We start from the raw sequence: 20347 nt of genomic DNA on the forward strand, positions 1-20347 counted from the left end.
CACAAGAAACCTCTCATGATGGGTAAAAGCAAAGAGCTCTTCCAAGACTATCAAAACCATGTTGTTGCGAAACATATTGATGGAATTGGATACAGACGTATTTCAAAACTTCTGAATATGTTTAGAAGAATGAGTCAAAATCACACCTGAATACTGCGGCCCATTAATTTCTTCTTACAGGAAGCGTTTTGAAGCTGTCATTACAAACAAAGGCTTCTCCACTAAGTATTGAATACATTTCAATTAGCGTGTTCAATACTTTTTTCCCTGTGTCATTCCTCTTTATTACACATAACTTAATTTATGGACTTTAATGTTGTGAAGTATTTATATTTCCAGATCTCTTGAGTTAATACCAAAGTCTGGTGAGAAATTTGAAAATGTTGACGTGTTCAATACTTACTTCCCCCACTGTGTATATATCATGTATGTATGTATGTATGTATGTATATGTGTGTATGTATGTGTATTATAATAAATTGTGTGTGTGTGTATAGATATGTCTATAAATGTGTGTGTGAAACTTCATTCTTGACTTCCTGATCTCAGTGCCATCTCAATTTTGGCATACCCTCAATTTTTTGCTTGTTTGGGCCTGACGGAGTGAAACTGGCAGTGTGTAATTTTGTCTTTGGTCTACCACCTAATATTAAAGATACAGTTCCATGAACTCAACAACTCCTTTAGTGATACTGTTGATTTCTGTGGCTGTTGAATTCATCGAGTACAACGTTGACTACTTATATTGGTTTGGGTCGTGGGATACATGAGGTCTGAAGACCGAATAAAAATCACCAAAAAACCCCAACTGTTTTACAGGGCATCCCAATAGTCTGTACATAGGGGACTACAGACTACAGCGGTCACAGAAAATTCGAGGCAGTTATTTGGGCAAAGAGTTGGAAGTTTTAGCCAAAGCCCTCTTCGATTCACGTGTGTTGAACATGAGTGCAGCTAAAAGGTCACATTTACCAACAAACATCGCCGCGAAAGACCGTGCAAAACAATTCTGTGCAATTGCAATTTCAACAATTCAAGTAGTTTCCTGTAAAAAAAAAAACAACAAAAAACTGCAGTTTGTTTGCCAGCACCAGGCAGTTGTGCCTTCGTGTCGGTTGGTCCACAGCACTTCCAGTCTTTTTGAATTTGTTAATAAGTGTGGCAACAGTATCGTGGGTGAGTCCACCGCAACCTTGCGACAGCTTCTCTATCCAGCCATGAGAATCTTTTCAATATGTTCGTTTGTCAAAGGCATTCTTAAAGGCTGAACAATATATAATATATATAAGTATGAAAATATTTGGAAGACATTTTGCTAAAACATGTTAATTTCCTATATATCTGCAGACTTTTGAGAAAAGTGTATTCACCTTTATTGCAGTTAGCAAATGTTCTTATCCAGAGCGATTTGTTGACGAGGTGAGTTGTCTGCTTTCTTTACAGAAAAAAAAAAGTTTTGATTATTTTTTGGTTCTCACACGTTTCATTTCACTCTTTTTCACATGGTTACACAATGTTATGTTTCACAGTTTCGAGAACAAAATCATTCCCTCTTCGAAGGTTAAAAAAATGGTGTGTGTGTGTGTGTGTGTGTGTGTGTGTGTGTGTGTGTTTTATATATATGTATATATATATGTATATCCCTGTACTACACTCTTTGAAGGTTCCTTAAAGGTTCTTTGGAAAGTTAAGGGTTCTTGGATTCCTGCTTGGAACCCTTTTTGAAAACCGTTAAGATCCCTTGGAAGCCTGTTCATTAGGAAAAAGGGAAAGCCTTAAGATAAACTGTTCAGGATTTCATGAATGAACCTTTTCTTGATTTTGAGTCCAAACAGACCAACAAGCTCCTACACTGCCAGATCCAAGCATCAGTGCTGAGATGTAAACATGTATAGACATGCTTTATTTATGTTTTGTTTAATTGCTTATTAAACAGAGGAATTTTCAGTCTGTGTTTTAGACAGCCAGGATATCAGCTGTTCAGACAGTCAGGAGGAGTTTATTACGCCAGACTAACCCTAGGTACTGAGAAGAAGCTGTCCTTTTGGCTGAAGGGCTTGAATGCTGGAGAGGTACAGTTCAGGATTTAAATACTGCAAACATCCAGGTTTTCAAGCTAATATGTGCTACAGCTGCAGGAAACCAGTGGAGGGAACATGACCATGGTGTGTTGCTGGCTTGAATCTTTTGGAAAGCAGTATAAGGACAGCTGGCTAGTAAGGTTCGTTGTTCTCCCAGAAGAAAGCATTTCCTGAATGTAAAGCGCCATTTTAAAATACACGAAATAAGTATGCATCGAAATATCTGTGATGTGTTTAGTGGTTCTTTGGTGATTGGTTGGTTGGTGCTGTATTTACGTTATTCCTGTGTCTGCTGTTCTGATGTCACATTTCTAGTGCAGGTAGATTTGATGTTTAATAGGAGAAAATGTTCAAATGTGGGTGATAGCAGTCAGCTTTTGCTGTTAAAAAAACAAACAAACAAACAACAAAAGTGCAAGAGCTTCTTTTCTCACTCACCATTCATTTTAGTGATGTTCACTGGCAGATTAATGACAAATCCAATGTAGGAGTAGTGGAGCCCGGAGAAGTTTGACTCGGAGCTCAAGAATGCAGTGCGGCTATATGAAACACAGCTATGCTCAGTAACAGCAGAGACTCGGCTCGTCCGATTAGCTACCTAGGACGAGTGTGATGGCATTGATGGTGGTGTTGGTGTGAAAGCTGAAGCTTTGGAACATGATCTGTATGAGCAGAGTGTACAGATGAAGATATGAGGGAGCTGGGCAGACTAAAGTGCTGCCGCATCGCTCTCGTGAGGGTTAATGTTGTATTTGAATTACCTCAGAAGTGTGAAGTCGAAACTCATGAAAAACCCTGGATGTCTCCTTGTTTGTCTTCTGTTAGCAATGAGCTAGTGAGCTATCTGCGACGAGTGATGTACGTTTGATGTGATGTATGCTTGAGCGGATGTGAACATTATCTGTAGTTCGCCTCTCGTCCTGAACACGGCGCCATCGTTCACGTTTTATATTTTGAAAATGGTTTTATTTCTTTAAAATGTTTCAAGCTGTTAATGAATTTCACTGTTGCACATTTACAATGTTTTTATTTATTTACAGGAATGTGCAGTTTGTGCTTACCTCTTGTGCACTGATAAACATTGTAACAAGAAATCATAAACATGTGCGTTTCTCAAAGTAAAAGTTAAAAGTAATTGAACATAATTGTGTGAGTCCTATCGTTAACATAAATGTGTATTTCAGTAATATAGCTAAGTTGGAGGGTTTCACTTATCAGCATTTATATTAAAACCTGGATTCCACGTCTGCAAAATGAACATTTTAAATGAAATATTGATTACTAAACGATACTGAATCGAATCGAAACCATATGAATAAGTATCGAATCAAACCATATAAATAAGAATGGAATCGAATTGAAAGCATATAAATAAGAATCGAATCAAACCATATAAATAAGAATCGAATCAAACCATATAACCAAGAATTGAACTGAAAGCATATAAATAAGAATCGAATTGAAAGCTTATAAATAAGAATCGAATCAAACCATATAAATAAGAATCGAATCGAATTGAAACCATATAAATAAGAATCGATTTGAAACCATATAAATAAGAATTGAATCGAATCGGAAGCATATAAATAAAAATCAAATCGCCAAATTGGTCGCAATGCCCAGCACTAATAAATACATGGTTTACACACAAGATTTAACATCAGTACATGTGCACCTGAGTCATGGACTTGATTTAATTGAGGGCAACTCAGGCTGCTGTTTTCTCAGTCAGTTGCAAGGATATAATGCCACGTGCTGGAAGACCAACCAGGCAGGAGAAGCAAAATTTGTGTCTGAAGGCTACGCTTTCCTGGACCCACAGGACCCTTTGCTTTAAATCCTCCAGAAATGACTGTTATGAAAATCCAAAAATGCTGAACTGTATCTAGAGGCAGCTTTTCTTGCAAATCCACATTTATATCCTTCTAATACCGAAGCTCGAGAAGTAGTCTGCTGCAATCCTTCAGGTTATTACTCAATAACGCTGCTGTGGCTTGCTCATGTAGGAGTGTATGAGGTATGAATCAGAATCCATGGATGAAAAGTGAGCATTATCAGAATGAGCATACTGACAGCAGACTGACAGAGTTCTTGAATTCAGGTTTGATTTTCCTCATCTGATGATGCCCTTTGTGTGTTGTGTTGCACGATGGTTTGTGAAGGTCGACGTGCGCCTCGTTATTCGAGGAAGAAAAGTTCAGAAGAGGTTGTGAGGAGGCAGCTTCGGCGGGGCTCGTGTTTTGTTGCCACTTCTGACTCGCTGGCAGCAGCTGAAAGGTTTTCGGTTAAAACACAACTGTCTGTGCAGTCTGCTCTTTCGCTGTTTGTCAGGAAAAGCCAGTTCTAAAACGGGTAAAGCCTGTGGTCAGGCGTTAGGCAATACAGGCAGCTGATACGGATTCCTGTTGATATGGTTCATGTTGGGTGAAGTTCTTCTTCGAAAGGTCACACAGATGTTTGTTGAGACAGCTGTTTTTATTTGTTCCTAGGAATAAAGCCTAATTCAAACCAGTTAACAGTGACGTTCTAGCTAGTTACAGCTGCATGGCAACACACCGCACTTTATCCAGCTGTGGCTGCTTTAAGAACTATTTTCATCGACTGAGCAAAAATAAACCAAATGTTATAGTGTCTGAACGGTCAGTTACTCAAAATAAATTTCTTGTTTATAGAACTGGTATTGTATGAAAACAATATCACACTCGCAATCATGTTGTTTTATTGAATATCAGCACGACGTTGATTACCTGCAGCCTCGTCCCAGCTGTTCTGATATTCAATAAAACAGCAAGATTGTGAGTGTGATCTTGCTTAATTATATGATTGAATTCTGGAATCTGATTGGACAGAAGGTTTTGATTTAAGTTTCTATAACAGGACAGCTGTGACAGTAGTGCAGCTGTAATTCAAATTCAAATGGGTGTACAGTGCTGTGAAACTGTTTTTTTTTTTTTCTGATTTCTTCTGTTTTTATGTACATTCTAAATAGTTTTAGAAATTAATCAAAGATAAAACAAAGGCAACCCGAGTAAACATACAACGCAGTTTTTAAGTGTTAATCTTATTTATTGAAGCAAAAGTTATCCAATACCAACTGGGCCTGTGTGAAAATGTATTTGCCTTCATAGTTATTACTTCCCCAAATCTATGAAACTGCACTCATAATGTGGTTCAGCTGGACTAGACACAACCAGGCCTGATTACTGCAAACCCTGTTCAATCAAATCGACACTTAAATAGAACTTTTTCAACAGCATGAAGTTTTATGTTATTTCGTTTGAAAATCTAAAACTATTTAGTATCCGATATACACAGACACAGAAGGAATCAGGACCAATACTTTTTCACAGCGTTGTATATTAATGCGCTTTGTTCTAATCATTTGAAAGTTGTAATAAGGTCATTTCCTATCTTGGGATGTTCGATGTGAGAAATGTGGGGGAGGATCTTGGAAGCCTCTGCGAAAGTGTGTCCAGAGCACGTAAAGCTCATAAAAAGCTGCTTCAACTACACCTTTACAATTACAGGTCTGAGTACTGTTGGTACTGTTCTACTATAGTGAACTTCAAATATACATGCAACACTTTGGAGTGATTAGTAAGGTCAGTGTTCTAGCTGTGACAAAGTACTATGTCTATATTAATTGATCTAAAGTGAATATTGCTATAAACTCATTTAAAAATAGAGAACATTAGGACTGCAGCTAACGATTATTTTGATACTCGATGAATCTGTCAATTATTTCTTCTATTATTTGGATTAAAAGGCCAATTTTTATTTTCTGTATTGTTTTTCGGAAAAAAAAACAAAAAACGTTATTTCACAGTCTGCCCAGTGTTGTCCTTCAAACGTTGTGCAAATTGAAGGCTGTGAAAAAAGTATTAAATGTATCTATGTGGGCTATGCTATACACTGCAAAGGATTTTTCGAAAAATTTAACATTATTGTGTTTAAGGAATTTGTTTAACTTTCTCAAATCTTTTCTTTAAATATTTGGACTCTGTCTTCATTGGCTATGGTTTAACTTGGTGTTTAGTCAGAGTTTTGACACACTGCAGAAGAACATCACCATTATATTTTGAAAACAAAAAAAACAACAACTGACTGTCCACAAGCTTTAAAGCAGAAGTTAAATCATTAATCAATTAAAAATGCTGAAAAAGAAAAGCACACACTGAGTGTTAAATGGTACGAGGTTGTATGTTCTGCAGTAACACACATTCACTCATCTGGACATGGGGGGGTTATTCACAGTGATGCCACAGACCCAACTAATTGATAATGAAATTCATTGTCGATTATTATTTTTATCGATTAGTTGTTGCAACTCTACTTTACACTATTCACAGTTTGAGCGGCCATGTCGATTTCACGTCACTCTGTATACAAAGGAACTGCTTGATGAGTTGAAAATTTCGGTGGCTTTTGTTGGTTGTAACTTTATTTTATTGGTTGTAAACAAGTTGCAACTTCGCCTGGAAAGCAGCACAATACTTTATAATTTCTATAGTAACACCTCATTCATTAACATTTATGGAAGGAGTCTCCAGTGTCAGTGCTTTATAACAGAGAAGCTTTTCCTTTAGGTTTTCCCATCATTGATTCTTAATCCAGATAAATTTAAAAACGCATTCGTTTCTCTGGGTTTTGGCCTTCCATCCACAACGAGACGTTTGTGTCCACCAAAACCGAGCTTTTTGAAAGTGCTCTTCCAAGTGGATAAATTTGAAAACGCTGTTTTCGCGATGTAGTGTGGACTGTGAAAATGGAGAGAGTCAAAAACAGTGACCATATTTTTATGTATTTGATGCAGTCATGTGACCCATTTAACTCCACTTTATAGTCTCGGGTTATCCGCAGCAACAACTCCAACTCTTAATCTGTCCATATAAAAACAACTCGACAATCTCAGAGAGACGGGAAGTAAATAAACGCTTGACGGAAATGACTCAGGCCAGAGCTTCTTACATTTTTACGCATGCGCAGTATAGGGATGTATGTTTGGGAAAACGGCTGAAAACGCCGGTGTAGACGGAGAGCGTGTTAAAAAACGACAACGCGGTTTTCAGATCTATCCGGATTAATGTGGACGTGGCTGCATTTTTTAAATTAAATTTTTTCTGGGTGGGAACAGCTGTTTATAGCTGCTTTAACGTAAGTGACTAACTTGTTTTGCAGATGATCCACAACATTAAATGCATCCACTACCAATGGATTAAGAAGTGTCATTCTTTAATAAGTAAAAACTTGTCATTGTTGGCTGCGCTCGAAGAGAAATAAAATGCATCAGAAAGTGGTGTCATCGGAAAATCAGAACTTCTGAGCGCTTACTCAACACGTCACTTCGTCGTTGATTATTTTCCTATGACGGCGCTTCCTGTTGGTTTATTTCTTACTTGTTCCATGTCGGATTTTGTGAGAGGGTTAAGTGGATGTATGTAGAACAGTGTTCGTTATATTACGTGGTGAATCAGACTGAGATCATAGGAGACAATGCCGTGTCAAAGGGCAACGTTATGCTCAATAATGTAATATTTCATTACGTTATGAAGCCCTAAAGTGTCATCGAGAGCCGTCTAGCAGTGAGTTGATGGAGCTCAGTGTTGCGCTCCCGCTGAGGGCCTCTTCCTCTCCCTCTGTGGCTTGTGTGGGTGTTGGGAAGCCTTGTGTTTTGTACGCATGAATGTTTTGAATGAAAGCGTTGATCAAGCCGTTTATTTGTTTTTCGGCGTGTCAGAAGCAGGGTCGCTTACAGAGCTCTGTGTCAGTTTGTTTATCTCATGAATGCACACTGTGTGCCACTGTGTACAGCTGCTAAATGATGTGATAAGCTATCATTGCTAACAAAGTCACGCTTCTTCTATTGATCTCTTTCAACGTGTCTGAACGGGACCTACCCACAATCCACAGGCTCGCTCGTTATCTTCCTCTGGAAACACGCTGCTTGTTTTATTATTTTTATTTTTCCCCCCACTACCTAAATGTAGGTGGGGATATTTCCAATATCCTGAGTCACAGGAGCCTGCATGCTGCAATTTACACTTCAGTGTTACGCTGAGCTGCAGAGACCGAGCTCGTGTGTTATACATGCGCTATACTTTAAGGGGTGTGTATGTGTTTTCAGCTTTAAGCGTATAGATTTAATTTGTGTGCTAAGTTTGGGCAGTATTACAAAATAAGTTATATTATGCACAATATGTGTTGCAATGTTTTTTTCAATTTATACACACACTACTGAGTAGGCAGCATTTTTGGGAAGCGTTTGCACGCCTGAAAAAAAAAAAAAGTCTGTCCAATTCGGAAGCCAGCGTCTTTCTCTAATCCTCCATTAACATTTAAAAAAAAAAAAAAAAAAATGGTGCATGGAGCAGTTGCTCTAAATGGGATTTTACTGAAGCCAATAAATCCATGAGGTAATCAAGTAAACACTTTTTTTTATAAATACAATAAGTTTGGGATAAAACATGACTAGGAATGCTGTTCTAGGAAAAGAATAGACACCGGGGTAGTGTGATGTGGACCAATGTGAAAAGGAATTACTGTTGCCACCTCAACATTGATTATTTTCCCGGAACAGCTTGTGGATGGTGGATTGTTTACATTTACGTGTATGGCATTCGGTGGATGCCCTTATCCAGAGCGATTTAATCATGTGAAAAAATAAGTACACCCCATGGAAATCGTTGGCTTTTTTGACATATTTGGACATGCAAACATTTGAGCATCTTTGAAACGGTGCCTATTAATGAAGGTGATGGAGTGTATCAAATGAGATAAAATTGACATTTTGTAGTAATTTTCACATTTTAAATTAACAAAAAAATCAGATCAGTCACATGGAAAAAGTAAGTGCACCCCTATATTTATCACACCTTCAAATGTATAAAATTTGTATCAGATGTTGAAGATTGGGTGCCAGTGATTAGAACCTGTTTAGGGAATGCAGGTGGAACCTGTTATTTATACCCCTCTCTCATCTAGTGTCTGGTTTTCCCGTTTTTATCGAGGTGTGTGGCGTCATCATGCCAAGAGCTAAAGATCCAAAGGTTCTGGATGCCTATGAGTCTGGCAAGGGATTTAAAAAGATCTCCAAATTATTTGAAATACATCATTCCACTATAAGAGGAATCATCTACTAGTGGCGCAGATTTCAAACGACTGCTAATTTGTCCAGGACTGGCGGACGACTGATGCAAAAACAAGTCTCCATGAACCCCAAAATTTCATCACAGGATCTGCTAGTAAGTCAACTACTTGCAACTGTTGGGGTCAAAGTGCGTGCTTCTACAGTCAGAAAGAGATTGCACAGATTTGACCTGAATGTGAGGTGTGCCAGGAAAAAGCCTTTGCAAGACTACAATTTGTCAGTGAGTATATAGGCAAAGACCAGGCCTTTTGGAATAATGTGCTCTTGACAGATGAATCAAAGATAGAGTTGATTGGTCACAGTAACAGCAGATATGTTTGGCGCAGACCAAAGACAGCTTTTCAGGAGAAGCACCTCATACCAACTGTGAAGCACGGTGGTGGAAATGTTATGGTTTGGGGTTGCTTCTCTGCCTCAGGGACTGGACAGCTTACATTCAATGATTCAACTATGAATTCTGCATCATATCAAAGAGTGCTTAAAGATAATGTGAGGCCATATGTCCTAATATTGAAGTTGAACTGAAAGTGGATCTTTCAACAGGATAATGATCCTAAGCACATTAGCAAATCCACCAAGGAATGGCTCAGAAAGAAGAAATGGAGGGTTATGGAATGGTCTATTCAAAGCCGGATTTGAGTACCATTAACATCATCCACTTATTTTTTCACACGACTATACATTCATCTCATTTACACATTTGAGTAGTTGGGGGTTAAGGCCCTGCTCAAGGACCCAGCAGTGGAAGTTTGGCAGTGCTGGGATTTGAACTCCCAACCTTCTCATCAGGAGTCCAATGAGCCATCACCACCCTTGTCTGCTCGTCTAAGATTTCCTTTAAGCGTGATATCTAAAGCGAGCGTCTTCGCTTGCATCGACACCACTTTGGACCGCATATTGAGAGTTCCCACGAACAGCTACCGAATGCAAATTCAACACTTGTCCACCGGGCCATGAAACTGCTCATCAATCAATTGTTCAATTACTTTTGAGTGTGTGAAAATACAGGGACTCTGTAAAAAAAAAAAAATAAAAACCTAAATCATTCCTAAACGGTTAATGCAATATTTTTGCTAAACTCCTTGAATTAAAGTTGAAAGTCTACACTTCAATCACATCTTGATTGTTTCATTTTAAATCCATTCTGGTGGTATAGAGAGGCAAAGTTACCAAAACTGTCACTGTCCAAATATTTATGGACCTGACTGTAAGTGTCAGGAATGGCTGATTTCTTTGGAAGCTGCTTAAAAATTTTTGAATGCAATCTGGAGAATACTGTTACTGTTGTAGGATATCTCGGTTAACTTCAAAGCTGTGTGAGTGTGTGTGAAAATGTTTGTCCTCGTTTCTCTCTGTGTGCTTTCTTTAGAGATTTGCAATAATAATTTGTGACTGTGTGCACCCGACTTGTGTTTTCTCAGGATTTTAATATCTGGACTCTGCAGATAGAAGGCTGGAAGCGTTTTAATACAACTGTGTGTGTTTTCTTAAAGGATTTCATAGCGTCTTTTAAGAGTAATTGAATCAACAGGGGGTTCAGAGTTGATCTTTGTGGAGGTCCAGAACAGAACTGCGGTGAAGTTTATCCCTAACTCTTACAAATTAAATTTCATCGATCATTTTTCAACTTCGAGTCTAAAAAAACATACATTTAACCATTTCTTGCTTTTCCACCAAAAAAGTGTGTCAGCTCGACTCGGCAGCAACCTGAACCTGTGTGCGAGTGCGAGTAACCCTACCCGTGAAAGTAGGAGGTTTTCTCTGGAGGTTATCAGGTGGTAACTAGTGAGGAATGGAGGTAAAGCACCACTCAGGAAGTAATACTGAACTAAAACCAGGCAGGTCTTGTTTGATGTTAAACCGTGTGTATTGCTGCAGCATAAGCCATTGAGCACGAGTCACAGCCAGTTTTGTTTTAATGATCGCGGGCGCACCAAACCCAAGTGAGCCAATACTTTATTCTTTTGTACGAACATAGAGTTCTGAGTGCAAGCTATGAGACAACATTAAAGCACACATACCCAGCATTTCCTATGGCTGTATCTCAAACAGAATGGTAGATAGTGTGTATAAGCCAAGTGAATCGGAAGCCGTTTGGAATTCAGCTGAAATAGAAAAAGGCAAATTGTACTTAGTATGAAACGTAAAATTGGTTTATATAGTGCAAGAAGAACGCATTGCTGTGAGGAAATAAATAAAACCGAATCCCAAACAATACGTTGTCTCGTGAATCCTCCGGAGGAAAATCAGTCCCCGTTTTTTTTTCTTCCAGGATGATGAAATGTTTGTTTGGTACTTGTCAATTCTGACACCAGTACAGATACTGAATTAATAAGTCAGAGGCGTCAATGAGCGTTTTATTTAGCTTTGTTTATTTGGTTGCAGCTGTGTGTTATGGTGATAGTGATGTTACGGTGTTTAAACAGTATCTTTACTAGTGGCTGGCTGATAGGAGCGAGCAGAGTGTGCGTCAGTGAGAAAATACTACGAAGTGCACTTTAAGGTGGTTTTCACAATGTGCACGTTTGCTGTGGTCCGAATCCGATAGTGATCCCCTGCAGCGTTGGTGTGGTTTCGAACCCCAGTGCATTTGTATTCCTCTTACGTCATTCCAAACGTGCATGGAGAACACAACGCGACTCACCATATTTTTATTTCTTCATTTTGAATTATTTTGCTGCCATCACACACAGCAGATATTATGCGTAGCGGTGAACCTCTTGTTGCGCTTCCCAGCCCGCATGAACGGTACCAATTTTTAATGCAAACCGTGCTCTGTTTCGAACTAAACTGCCAGTGTGAAAGCCCCCTAAACTGCAGACTTAGAAGAGAAGAGAGCACTCGCAGTGCTCAGTGCTCGCAGAACTGAAGTGCTTTCACTCATGATGCTTTTACTTCACTGTGTCACATTCACGAGTACCCTTTTTCCATTTTTAGTAAATGAGCATGGTATCAGACTGATACCTGATACCAGTATCAGTATCGAGGCATCCCTAGTCACCTCATTGCTAATGTATTTTCTTCCAGAGACATTACTGAAGAAGATTCTGTGATGAATGAGCGTGAATGGATGGACTATTTCTAGATCCACCTGTATGTTCTGTTTTTTTCCTACATGCTCCTCGGGTAAAAACGGCAACCAGGGGAACTTGTATGTGGTACTTCCTGATTTTTAGTAGAAATAGCTGTGACATGTGGGCTCATGGTTCATTTGCTAAGCCGAGCCACGCTGTCTGGAGGAAAAGCGCTGTAATTATGACACTTAACTGTCAACGTTCTGTTGTCTAGGTCTGTTTGATGGATAAATTACTGTAGCAGAGTACAGTGTGAACCAGGTCCCCATCACATGCTGATTGCACATTCACACTGCTTAGTAAACAAACAACTACCATTGTTGTCAGTGAGAGCATTAGCATCTTTAGCTGATATAATCACTGCCATGATGAATAATCACTTGTAGGTCCACTCACATTTCTTTGCTATTGCGCCCTTCATGCTCTCAGCTCAGCAGTAGGATGTCTGAAGACCGCTAGCAATTTGTCAGAGTCTCTCAGCTGTGAAGCTCTGGAGTGCAGTTTGGGAAATAGCCACGAGTGCTGTGAGGAAATCTAAGTGATGATGAAACTTTACTTCCTCTGTCTATTGCTCTCTGTTTTGACATGTTTTCTTTTCTTTACTGGTGTCCCTGATTTTGTATTTTATTGCTGTGCTGAAAAGATTTAGGGATTTAAATCCATCATGACACATTCTTTTAATGCATACAAAAAATAAAAAACAACGTAGTTTATATGACTAATATTAAAGACATAAACAGTGCTGGTCACATAGCTATTATTTTCTAACACATAAATTTCATTCATATATATATATATATATATATATATATATATATATATATATATATATATATATATATATATATATATATATATATATATAAAGGTCATCAAAAAGCCTCTGATGTATAAAATTAGTAAACCCCATCATGTCTTTCCATTTATTTTACCCCAATAAAAGTTAAAGCATTAAATGTTTAATAAGGACTCCAGAATGTATTCTTAATGTAATCTTAATGTATGCTAACCATTAAGTAAGCAAAAACGAGAATGTTTTCTTGCAGTGATACACTGGACTTAAACTATGCTACTACATTCATAATGCAACCGCTTCCATCATTTTAAACTCGCATTTAAACTTAAATAATCCGATATTAACCCGATTAAGACGATACTCTGATTATTAAACTACCATGGAAAAAAGTGATTATTGATGACCTTAATCCGAGTAAAGTCATACTCGAAGTAAACACAAATCAAATTAAGACGTGGAGTATTCCTGTTTTAGTCGTATTAGCGAAGTGCGTTATAGACATGTAAACACCTTAATCACACTTAACGTCATGTGGGAGTTTTCACCACATTTTGCGACAGGACACGTACACACACGGCAGTGCTCAACCATTTAACCGTAAACAAGAGAGCACGGCTGCGTCCGAAACCTATATATGTTTTTCAGCTACTATATAGTAGGTAAGTCTGTGGTTTGGGAGACACAGCCCATGGCTTCAAGCAGTTGTCTATTTGCACGTATAGCATGATTAATAATTAACTGCACTTGAAGCTTTCGTAAAATTAAAAATTAAACACCCAGAACTGTATACAGTACCATAACGAAGACGAAATGTATGTTGATGCGTGAAATTCTGGAGGGAACGTCGGACGGCGTGGCGTGGGGACGTAATGACGTGTGACATTAATTGATCTATGTTCTATAACATGTAAAACAAGAACATGAAAGGAATATCCTAAAAGTAACTCATATAAACACCTTATTCACAATATTGTCTTATTCAGAATCAGGTCAATAATTATATTATTGCTGTCCATGTAAACCTAATCAGTTAAATTGCGTGCTGCTCTGAGTAACATGATCTTTTTGGTGCTAGTTTTGGTTACTTGGACTGTAAATGGAGGGCCAGAAATCTCCCAGGATTCATTAAAAATGTCTTCATTTGTGATCCGAAGATGAACAAAAGTATTATGAGTTTGGAAGACACGAGGGTGAGGAAGTGATGACGGACTTTAAATTTTTTGGTGAACTATCCCTTTAATGTCTTCTTACGCCTTATTTATAAATAACGTTTTGTTATAGTTATGTAGTGTATATAGTGTTTGCTATTATCCACAGTTTCAGGCATCCACTGGGGGGAGGGGGGGCTTGGAACCTTTCCCCCGCAGATACAGGAATACTACTGTATATTTCTACATATTGCAAAATTAAATCTGCCGTTCATTTATTTACTTGAAATACGTAATTGTTTATCATCATGCCAATACCCCAGTTTTGTCCACACACTAAGAGCGAGATTAGCTGGAACCTGTGAGAGGTCTGAAATACTCCCACAATAAAACCTGCGGCTTGTTAACGTGCAGCTTTGTGTATTTTCAGCATTCCAAACGTTCTTAATTAATTTCATGATAAATTGTAGTGTTTTAAAGCTGAGACATTGACCAGCTTATTGACAGATTTATTCCTCTACAGTTTGCAGCCGTCCATGTTTCTGGTCATGGGTGTTCGCTGAATCATCCGGGGCTGAGCCCAGATTCTTCTTCGTGTGTTTTTTTTTCCTTTTTCTTCTTTTATACATTTTTTCGTCATGCAGGTTTTGTTTTATGGAAGCTGAGGTAACTTAGTTGTACAGTATGTTTGATCAGGAAAAAGTTGGATCGATCATAAAACTTGCTTCACTGTTTGTAGAATTACCAGACCGATAATATATGAAACTTTTCTAACTAGGCTAGTTTGGTGTCGCTATCCAAGGGGAGGAGTAAAAGTAGGGGTAGAAGTTAGAAGAATTAGGGGTAATGTTAGTTTAATATTTGACATTCGTTCGACAATACCCATTAAACTCTCTGTGCCTATAACATTTTCAAGCCAAACCAACATGGAAATGCATGAATAGGTTTTCTTTGTCTAGCACAAAGCTGAATTATATAATATAATATAATTTCATGTCAATTTTATTAGCCCTATAAATCAATTCAGACAATTTAACCATTTGATATTATGACGTCACAACGTATATGAAAGGTTGTTAAAAATATCCCTTTCATGACACGAGGTTCTGTTTGTGGAATTCACATTCGATATGTTTTCAAATAAATATATTAGAGTAAATGTTTTGTAATTTTTTTTTTAATGCCATTAAACTCAATGACCGTTTGACCTAGAGACATGAAACCAACTGCAAAACACTCCGAATATTGTTATTTATATAACACGAGGCTTGTTTTTGAGAGTAAATGTTCAGTACTTTTTATACAGATATTTGTATCCCTATAAATCTCTTAACCTCAATGACTGTTTGGCCTAGTGGACTCAAAACCGATTGCAAAGCATTATAATTACAAGAAGGTTCAAGATAGTGAAGAGGGCGGGCGAAAAAAAGAGACGTCAGTTATTGTTCAAATCCAAAATGACTTTACTGAGTTTTTAATAGATTTATAGGGATCATCGTAACCGTTTCATCACTAAAAGATACCCTATGTTTTTGACCAAAGACTAATTTCTGAATATTTAATGAGAATAATATATTACACAATAATACTTTGTCATTGTAATTGTAGTAATTTCAGTTGAGTTGTGATTTAGAAACGGTGGTTAAAAAGAACACCATTTCCTTTGTGGCTCTGCCGCATTGCCTAATCTGTGTCACCTGCCTCATTTTCACTGTGATGCACCGCCTAAACTGGTCCATGCATATTTGAACATGATGTTGGACTGTGTTTCATTAACATTTTATGCTACTTGCTTTGAAAATAATCAGCAGTGAAAACTCTGTTTTGTGATGTGATAAAAACATAAAGCCAACAATTTACATCATGGTTCCTTTAACTGACCTTTTTTACTGCATTATTTAAAGTGCACCTATTATAGTTTTTCTAATATTACCTTTCATGTAATGTGTTATAGAGCTGTTTGTGAATGTAAAAAGTCACCAAAGTTATCAAAACGTTATTGACTCCTAAAAGAAGCAACCATTTCTGAACAGCTGAAACGAGTTGTTAGTAATGCCAGATTTTACTTCCTGTACTAACTTGCGTAGGTTTGTAGCATAAAGCCCCGCCTCTGGTCTTCATCGGCTGCTTGCGAACAGATGGAGCTGAAACTTGTTAGAGTAGTGGGCGTTTCCTTTTTGAAACACACTGACAGCGGTAGACCAATCATAACGGACTGGAACATCTGACCAATCAGAGCAGCGTATGCTCTCTGAAAGGAGGACTTAGAACTTAGAATGAATCCTTTAGAACGGATCATTTAACGAGTCGTTTGTGACTCTAGGGGGGAAAATGCTTATATTTGAATGCTTCAATGTTTAAATTATGAGCACATTAAAGTGTTTTTTGACCTTTGATGCATGTAAATCTATTGTATGAGACCTTTAAAACACAATTAGGCATGTTTCAAAACCATAATAGGTACACTTTAACATGGCATTAAATACACCAACAAAGTCATTTAATAAATATAATCAACCAAATAACGAATGCCTTCCTTAACCAGTGGTCATCCCATCAGTGAGTAAAATGAATGTTGTCATTTAAATACAGCTCATTTTTAAACAAATGTCACATTTAAACAAATGTCACTTAATGCGTTACTTTAACGTTACGTAAGGTTCATGATTTGTTCATGTTAACTAATGCAGTAAACAATGTTGGTTAAAGGAACCTCACTGTAAAGTGTTAAACAGCGTAATAAAAAGAATTTACTTTTGGTACATAACATTTTATTCACTGCAGTTAATGCGTCGCATGTCTGCAGTTAACGCTCTGTATGCGGTCACACACCGAGACTGCTTGCTTTAAAAGCTGTAAACCATCCTTTAGATTTTGATTTTGACCCAGTGCTTTTCTAGGAAACATTAACTGCTCATTTGGGGTCCTTTACATATTGAACTCAGCACGTCAAAAGCAGAGCAGTTTGTTTCTGTTAGGCCAGCTGAACCCAGAGCCCTCATTCATGGTTAGAAGTGTGTGTGTGTGTGTGTGTGTGTGTGTGTGTGTGTGTGTGTGTGTGTGTGTGTGTGTGTGTGTGTGTGTGTGTGTGTGTGTGTGTGTGTGTGTGTGTGTGTGTGTACCAGTGCCAGTGTCTACTTGTCCAACAGCACTGCTGGACAACACTGGGTCCTTTGTGAGAGCCAGTGTGTGAGAATCTGCGTGCAAGGCGGTAAGCGCTGGTTAAGAGAGCGTGGCCATGCATGCCCCCTGCACAGATCATCCTCACCTCTGGAACACGAGCCAGGGTTCATGTGAGGTCGACCTCCGTGCGTTTCTTTAAAACATGCAAATGCATGCCTGCTATTTCTGTCAACATGGTGTGTGTGTGTGTGTTTCCTTGTCAGTGTGTTTACAGTTTTAGTGTCTATGACAGCCTGTTTGTGCAAGGGAAGTATCTAGTCCATTTAAAGAGATCCAATCAGACTTAGAAGTTCACTGAAGTTTGTTTGGCTACTTTATAATGTGGAGCATAATAGAAATAGTTGTGATTGATTCATCATTTGTTTGGCTTTGTGATGTGATATTTCTGAACCGGTCTGAGCCATACTTCTGGAAATCAAAACAGTGTGCAAGGCTGAATGAATGTTTCTATGAAGTAAATATGGGTAAATGGGAAAAGGTTGCATAGCTCATGGTTTTTAAATGGGAAAAGGAAAATAGCGCTATTTTTAAAATGTATCCAGAAACAAAAAAAAAAACAACTAACAAACAAAAGTTCTGAAGTGAAATGTGGGTTTATACTGCAGTAGGACAACATTACAAATGACACAAGGCAAAATCAACAAGAACGATATATTCTTTGAAGAGAGTCTAAAGAAAGAGAGTTATTTCATCTGAAGAAGGAAGTGGCAAAGTTATAACTGATGTCAAATTTAGAGATGTGACAAATATTTGGAATGAACAGATAATGTTTTGTAAGCAGGTAGAAATACAGATGCTGATAGGAAGCGGAGTATTTTGTCTGTGTGTGTGTGTGTGTGTCTATTGTTAGTGGTTTGCTCCAGTTGTCTGTCCTAAACATTCAGAAAAAAACACACACACACAAGAAATATGCTTTCATTTATAAAAATGCTGATCTGTGTGCTGTGCACAGCACATCTCTGATTTATTTATTTTTTATTGTTTTCCATTGTTTATCAAATGAAAATCTTCCTGAAAACTCATACAGACTTACAGTTAACACACAAGTTTCAGTTGTGATTATTTTGTCTTCTGGGAAAACACATGTAGCTTCTTATGTAGCTTCTGAAAGGCAGTACTAAATAAGATCTTTTTTAAAAATAAGATCTTTAAACAAAATAATGACAACAAATCAATCCTGTTCAAAAGTTTACACCCCCCTGGCTCTTAATGTAACGTGTTACCTTGTTGAGCATCAGTGAATGTTTGCACCTTTTGTAATAGTCATGTACGAGTCCCTCGGTCGTCCTCAGTGTGAAAAGATGGATCTCAGCATCATATAGTGAGTGTTGGAAAGGGTTCAAATATGCAGAAGATGCTGGAAAAGCAAATAATGTGGACAGTTTAACTGCTCAGGACAAACAAGGGACTCATGAAGAACTATCACAAAACATAAAAACATCATTGATCATCCAGATAACAGCACACAGTATTAATAATCAAGTATATGTAAACATTTGAACTGGTTCGTTTGTGTGAATTCAGTTATTATTGTGTCTTGTGAACTATATGTAAACATCTGTTATGTGAAATAGCTTATTCAGGGAAGAACTAAATAAAAAACAATGCAATTTTTATGATCTGTTATTTTGTCAAAAAAATGAACATTTTACACATTCTGCAAGCCGTATTTAAGCTTATGACCACAACTGTATAATCAAATGTGGCTTATAGAACCCCATTTTGACTCACTTCGTAGTAAATTCTGATATCATGCAAATTTCTCTGAAATTTCTGGAGTGTAACAAACCCAAGAACTGGAGTAAATCTGTTAACACGTTATTACGTGGATATTGCTGTCGATTGTAATCAGCTAATCTATTTCCTGATTTGGGAAAGATGTTAATAGTTCTCTAGCTTACTCAGTCTCATTACTGGCCAGAAAACTCCACTGGGTGTCTGCTTGAGACTGATTATGAACTCTCGGGATGTAGCTGAGGTTGAGGAACTGCAGAAGTTCAGGAGTTGAATAAAGTTATGTTCTGCTATTGTTGTCATATTTAGTGAATTAAAAAACAAACAAACGTCTTTTTCCCAGCAGCCCTGAAAACTAGTAATCTGATGGAGCTGGAATTGATCTGTCAGGACGGATGAGGAATGAATATTATAGCTGAGAGGATCCGAATCCATACTGTAATATGATCTTACAAAAGGCCGCTTTATAGTGCACTCAGCAGATGAGCACGCTGTCAAACTCGGCAGGGTTTCCACTGCGTACAGTGCTTTCTAAGCACACTGCCTAATTTCACACGTTGCTAATGAGAGTCTTCTGGTGTTGACAGAAGTACGTCCATGTTTGTTGCCTTGTACATGACTGCCAATGTTTTAAGGAACCTGGGTCACATACTAGTTGTTCTCAACTTGTGAATGAGACGAGCCTCAATTTCCCTGCGACTAGATCATCTGGACAGACAGAACGCTAGCTGGTCAGGATTTCAATGCGCTACATTGTGGTATTCGGCTAAAATATCTTACCTGAGGCATCAATAAAGCCTCAGAGAATATTAGCAAGCCGCTTTGCAACGGCATTATTTATTTTTCCCCAGCTGATATTGAGTATTCCTCTGCATGATTAGGTAGTGCTGATTGATTCATGTGCGTAGTGTGAGGCCCTGTTTACACTAGTGCTAGATCCTCGTCCACACTGGCGTTTCCGCCACACTACACGACCGAATACGCATGTCACATGACCATTCATGCACACTGGGCATGCGCATACAAGTGTAAATAAGAAGTTGGTTGCTAGTCACCGGCAGGCACAACAAACCGGCGGTCCATGTAGGGCTTACGCCGCTTGAAATGAGATTTGTTGCCAATTTCTCTAATCATAGCTCGCCTCTCGCACATGTAGGCAGCTGCAGTATTAAATACAGAATTTA

General features: G+C 38.1%; 1 protein-coding gene across 3 annotated transcripts in view; it reads left to right on the forward strand.

Moving 5' to 3' along the window:
• The window catches only part of LOC128617665 (polycomb group RING finger protein 3), a 50109-nt gene that overhangs the window by 1986 nt on the left and 27776 nt on the right, over window positions 1-20347 (forward strand). The window contains exon 1 of one of the 3 annotated variants that reach the window (XM_053640785.1): window positions 713-1419. The exons of the other annotated variants lie outside the window; for them this stretch is intronic. The gene's annotated coding sequence lies outside the window, so the exon portion shown is untranslated. Of the gene's footprint in view, window positions 1-712; window positions 1420-20347 lie in introns of those variants that run through there. 3 annotated transcript variants of the gene reach the window in all.

The sequence above is a fragment of the Ictalurus furcatus genome, chromosome 14 (genome assembly GCF_023375685.1).
Source record: "Ictalurus furcatus strain D&B chromosome 14, Billie_1.0, whole genome shotgun sequence".
NCBI classification, from domain to species: domain Eukaryota; kingdom Metazoa; phylum Chordata; class Actinopteri; order Siluriformes; family Ictaluridae; genus Ictalurus; species Ictalurus furcatus.